The sequence below is a fragment of the Bos indicus genome, chromosome 3 (assembly GCF_029378745.1).
Source record: "Bos indicus isolate NIAB-ARS_2022 breed Sahiwal x Tharparkar chromosome 3, NIAB-ARS_B.indTharparkar_mat_pri_1.0, whole genome shotgun sequence".
NCBI lineage: Eukaryota > Metazoa > Chordata > Mammalia > Artiodactyla > Bovidae > Bos > Bos indicus.
Genome location: NC_091762.1, coordinates 9,365,041 through 9,370,635, shown reverse-complemented (window position 1 = coordinate 9,370,635; position 5,595 = coordinate 9,365,041). Strand labels below are relative to the sequence as shown.

Below are 5,595 nucleotides of genomic sequence, written 5' to 3'. Positions count from 1 at the left end.
GGAAAGACAAAAGACCTTGGGAAAGACAAGACAAGAAAATTGGAGGTATCAAGGGAACATTTCATGTAAGGAAGGACACAATAAAGGACAGAAATGGTAAGGACCTAAGCAGAAGCAGGAGAGATTAAGAAGAGGTAGCAAGAATACACAGAACTACACTAAAAAGGTCTTAATGACCTGGATAACCATGATGGTGTGGTTATTCACCTAGAGCCGGACATTATGGACTGTGAAGTCAGGTGGGCCTTAGGAAGCATTACTATTAACAAAGCTAGTGGAGGTGACAGAATTCCAGCTGAGCTATTTAAAAATCCTAACAGTTAAAGTGCTGCACTCAGTGTGTGAGCAAATTTGGAAAACTTAGCAGTGGCTACAGGACTGCTGCTGCTGCTGCTGCTAAGTCTCTTCAGTCACATCTGACTCTGTGCGACCCCATAGATGGCAGCCCACCAGGCTCCCCCATCCCTGGGATTCTCCAGGCAAGAACACTGGAGTGGGTTGCCATTTCCTTCTCCAATGCATGAAAGGGAAAAGGGAAAGTGAAGTCGCTCAGTCATGTCCGACTCTTAGCGACCCCATGGACTGCAGCCTACCAGGCTCCTCCGTCCATGGGATTTTCCAGGCAAGAGTACTGGACTGGGTTGCCAGTGCCTTCTCCGACTAGAAAGGGTCAGTTTGCATTCCAATCCCAAAGAAGCAAGCAAGGAAGGAAGTGTTATTTGCTCAGTTGTGTCCGACTCTCCGTGAGCCCATGGACTGTAGCCCACCAGGCTCCTCTATCCATGGAATTCTCCAGGCAAGAATACTGGAGTGGGTTACCATTCCCTTCTCCAGGGGATCTTCCTGACCCAGGGATCTAACCCAGGTCTCCCACATTGCAGGCAGATTCTTTACTGTCTGAGGTACAGGGAGGAACCTTGCCAAAGAATGTTCAAATTACTGTACAACTGTGCTCATTTCACATGCTACCAAGGTTATGCTCAAAATCCTTCAAGCTAGACTTAAGTAGTATGTGAACCAAGATTTTCCAGATTCCAAGCTGGATTTCAAAGAGGCAGAGGAACCAGAGATCAGGTTGCTAACATTCACTGAATCATGGAGAAAGCAAGGGAGTTGCAGAAAAACATCTACTTTTGCTTCGCCTTTGACTGTGTTGTTCAGTCACTCAGTCGTATCTAGCTCTTTGTGACCCCATGAACTGCAGCACACCAGGCTTCCCTGTCCTTCACCATCTCCCAGATCTTGCTCAAACTCATGTTCATTGAGTCAGTGATGCCATCCAACCATCTCCTCCTCTGTTGTCCCCTTCTCCTCCTGCCTTCAATCTTTCCCAGCATCAGGGTCTTTTCTGAGTCTGCTCTTTGCATCAGGTGGCCAAAGTATTGGAGCTTCAGTTTCAGCATCAGTCCTTCTAATGAATATTCAGGATTGATTTCTTTTAGGATTGAGTGGTTTGATCCCCTTGGAATCCAAGGGACTCTCAAGAGTCTTCTCCAACACCACAGTTCAAAAGCATCAATTCTTCAGTGCTCAACCTTCTTTATGGTCCAACTTTCACACCCATACATGACTACTGGAAAAACCATAGCTTTGACTATACAGACATTTGTTGGCAAAGTGATATCTCTGCTTTTTAATATGCTCTCTAGATTTGTCATAACTTTTTTTCCAAGAAGCAACTGTCCTTTAATTTCATGGCTGCAGTCACCATCTGCGGTGATTTTGGAGCCCAAGAAAATAAAGTCTGTCAGTGTTTCCATTATTTCCTCAGCTATTTGCCATGAAGTGATGGGACCAGATGCCATGATCTTCATTTCTTGTGGATCACAACAAACTGTGGAAAATTCTTAAAGAGATGGGAGTAAAGTGGTCACTTTACCTGTCTCCTGAGAAGGCTGTATGTGAGTCAAGAAGAAACAGGACATGGAACAACAGACTGATTCAAAATTGGGAAAGGAGTACATCAGGCTGTATATTGTCACCCTGCTTATTTAACTTAAAGGCAGAGTATATCATGTGAAATGCTGAGGTGGATGAATCACAAGCTGGAATCAAGATTCAGTTCAGTTCAGTTCAGTCACTCAGTCGTGTCCGACTCTTTGTGACCCCATGAATCGCAGCACACCAGGCCTCCTTGTCCATCACCAACTCCTGGAGTTCAACCAAACTCATGTCCATCGAGTCAGTGATGCCATCCAGCCATCTCATCCTCTGTTGTCCCCTTTTCCTCCTGCCCCCGATCCCTCCCAGCACCAGAGTCTTTTCCAATGAGTCAACTCTTTGCATGAGGTGCCCAAAGTACTGGAGTTTCAGCTTCAGCATCAGTCCTTCCAAAGAACACCCAGGACTGATCTCCTTTAGAATGGACTGGTTGGATCTCCTTGCAGTCCAAGGGATTCTCAAGAGTCTTCTCCAACACACAGTTCAAAAGCATCAATTCTTCGGTGCTCAGCTTTCTTCACAGTCCAACTCTCACATCCATACATGACTGCTGGAAAAACCATAGCCTTGACTAGACAGACTTTGTTGGCAAAGTAATGTCTCTGCTTTCTTTTTTTTTTAGCTGGAGAATGTATTTTTATTCTTGTAGTTTTATACTAGGAAGTCAACATTTAATAATCCATTATTTACAATTGAATTATAAAAATTTTTAATCCTTAAATTGTACATCAATATCCTATGACTCCAAATTTTATCACTCTCCTTCAAGTCTGAAGAAAACGATCATGTAATTAAGTAACTTCTACAGGCAGCAAAGTCCCAGTGATATAACATTTAGTCTGAAGTCCTACACTCAGATGAGAATTAAGAACAGCCAGTATCTAACTGCGGAGAAGGCAATGGCACCCCACTCCAGTACTTTTGCCTAGAAAATCCCATGGACGGAGGAGCCTGGTAGGCTGCAGTCCATGGGGTTGCTAGAGTCGGACACGACTGAGCGACTTCACTTTCACTTTTCCCTTTCATGCATTGGAGAAGGAAATGGCAACCCACTCCAGTGTTCTTGCCTGGAGAATCCCAGGGACGGGGAAGCCTGGTGGGCTGCCGTCTATGGGGTCTTACAGAGTCAGACACGACTGAAGCGACTTAGCAGCAGCAGCAGCAGTATCTAACTGGCCTGAAACCTGTGTTCCTGGCTCAGGATTCCTGTGATAAATCTGTAAGTCCACACTAAGACACAAAAATAAACTAGGGTGTGTATGTCATATAAAAACTTCACAGTAAAAATAACAAAAATGTTACCGAATTTCAACCATATTACAGTTTTCATCCGTTAGCTTTCAAAATGCCTGATTAACTGAATTAAATGCAATTTTAAAAAATGTTTGCCCAGCATTTCAAAATGGTAATGGAGTATAACTTTTAAAATGTCAAAGTATGCTGTACATATTGCACTTTTCTGCTAGGCTGGGCTAGTATCCTCCATGGCAAGATACCAAAACTACTGAATAAAATACACTTTAAAATCATAGGTAATTGATTCATTTCCCTGAAATCATCATCATCATCATCATCACCAAAACCTTCCAGGATTTTGTAAGATTTGATTCCTTAAATACAATTTTAAAGTTTAACTTAAGGAGGGGGAAAAAAAAGACCCTCATGTATTTGACTTATTTCCTTTTTTTGGTCATTCAGTGACCAAAGAGAATTTTAAACAAATTATGTTTCATGTTTTCTGGCTTAATAAAAAGTTAGAATTTCTATTATCCAAATTAAGAAAAATTATACTAATCAGAAGCTATTAATTTTCAAAACTCTATGTCTGTCTGTAGGTCCTCTTAGAACCTTTCCAAACTTTCATAAACAATAGACTTTAATCAATTATGTGTTAGAATCAAATTAGGTAAGGAAAACATTTTGCAAAAATAAAATCACTTCCCAATATGCTTGACAGAAACAAGCTATTCATTTTCATTTGTGTTCCATTGAAGACATTACTGAAATCTGTCCAGTGGTTTATTTCCAACTGGTCCACTATGAAATTCTTCAGAATGTTTTAAGATTGGCTGTAGCTAGAGTTCTGACTTCCATTTGGACCCTGCTCTCCTTCACTGTTTGGAGGAGGTTGTGGTTTCGGCATCTTACTAAGAATAGTTGCCTCTCTTTTCTCTCATCAAAAATTTTCCACTGCTCATACAACTTTAAAATAACCCTGATTATTTCCAAAATCTTCTCCATATCCACAGAAAGCTCAGCAAACCACTGTCTGGCATCATTCTGCTGTACAACACAGGCTACATGTAGGCAAGCTAAAGCTATCATGAAAGGAGGATACAGTAGGCAAAGATCCGTTCTGTAGGTATCATTTACTATCCTCCAAGCAAGGGGAAGCAGTATGTCTTCTTGGCCCATGTCCTGCACATACTGGAACAAAGGTCTATAAGGATGATACACTATCAAGCAACAATCCATTAATTCTAAAAGATAGAATTCACATTCTAATACATGGTTCATCTTATAAGGAAATTCCTTTAGAAAGGCATATGAAAATCTAGTTTTCAATACAGAAGTAGCAGCAGCAATCAATCTTGTATTTGATACTACTCCAAATTCCTCTACTTTGGATGCCAAAAACACACATGTAGGACCCATTAATACAGGATCTATACTTTTCAGAGAATACCTTGCATAGAATCTCTTGAAATAGACCGTAGCAGTGGCAATAACTTGTTGTCTTAATTTAAGTTGTTCACCTAATGCTTGGATAACATTTGTAAAAAATATCTGTAATTTCCCATACTCTTCTTCCAAGAGAAACTTTAAATCTTTTTGGCATTCCTTCAACAGATCTTGTTTGTCCAAAATCCATTGTAAATAGTGGAGCTCTGCCAAAAGTTCCCTGCCATGGAACACAGCTTGCCCTCATAAAAAAGCACCAGCCGCTGGAGCGGTGCGCAGAGCGACCATAGCCCCAACCCTTCCCGTCACCGGGCTCCTTGATCTGATGGCCTCAGGTCCGCTCTGCGGCGGTGACCTGTCTCTGCTTTTGAATATGCTATGTAGGTTGGTCATAACTTTCCTTCCAAGGAATAAGCATCTTTTAATTTCATGGCTGCAATCACCATCTGCAGTGATTTTGGAGCCCAAAAAAATAAAGTCTGATACTGTTTCCACTGTTTCTCCATCTAGTTCCCATGAAGTGATGGGACCAAATGCCATGATCTTAGTTTTCTGAATGTTGAGCTTTAAGCCAACTTTTTCACTCTCCTCTTTCCCTTTCATCAAGAGGCTTTTTAGTTTCCCTTCACTTTCTGCCATAAGGGTGGTGTTATCTGCATATCTGAGGTTATTGATATTTCTCCCAGCAATCTTGATTCCAGCTTGTGCTTCTTCCAGCCCACCATTTCCCATGATGTACTCTGAATATAAGTTAAATAAGCAGGGTGACAATATACAGCCTTGACGTACTCCTTTTCCTATTTGGAACCAGTCTGTTGTTCCATGTCCAGTTCTAACTGTTGTTTCCTGACCTGCATACACATTTTTCTAGAGGCAGGTCAGGTGGTCTGGTATTCCCATTTCTTTCAGAATTTTCCACAGTTTATTGTGATTCACACTGTCAAAGGCTTTTGCATAGTCAATAAAGCAGAA

General features: G+C 41.5%; 1 pseudogene; it reads right to left on the bottom strand.

The window, feature by feature from the left end:
• Positions 1-3,278: 3,278 nt before the first annotated feature.
• LOC109556963 (cyclin-C pseudogene) lies at positions 3,279-4,889 on the bottom strand (annotated as a pseudogene).
• Positions 4,890-5,595: the final 706 nt, after the last annotated feature.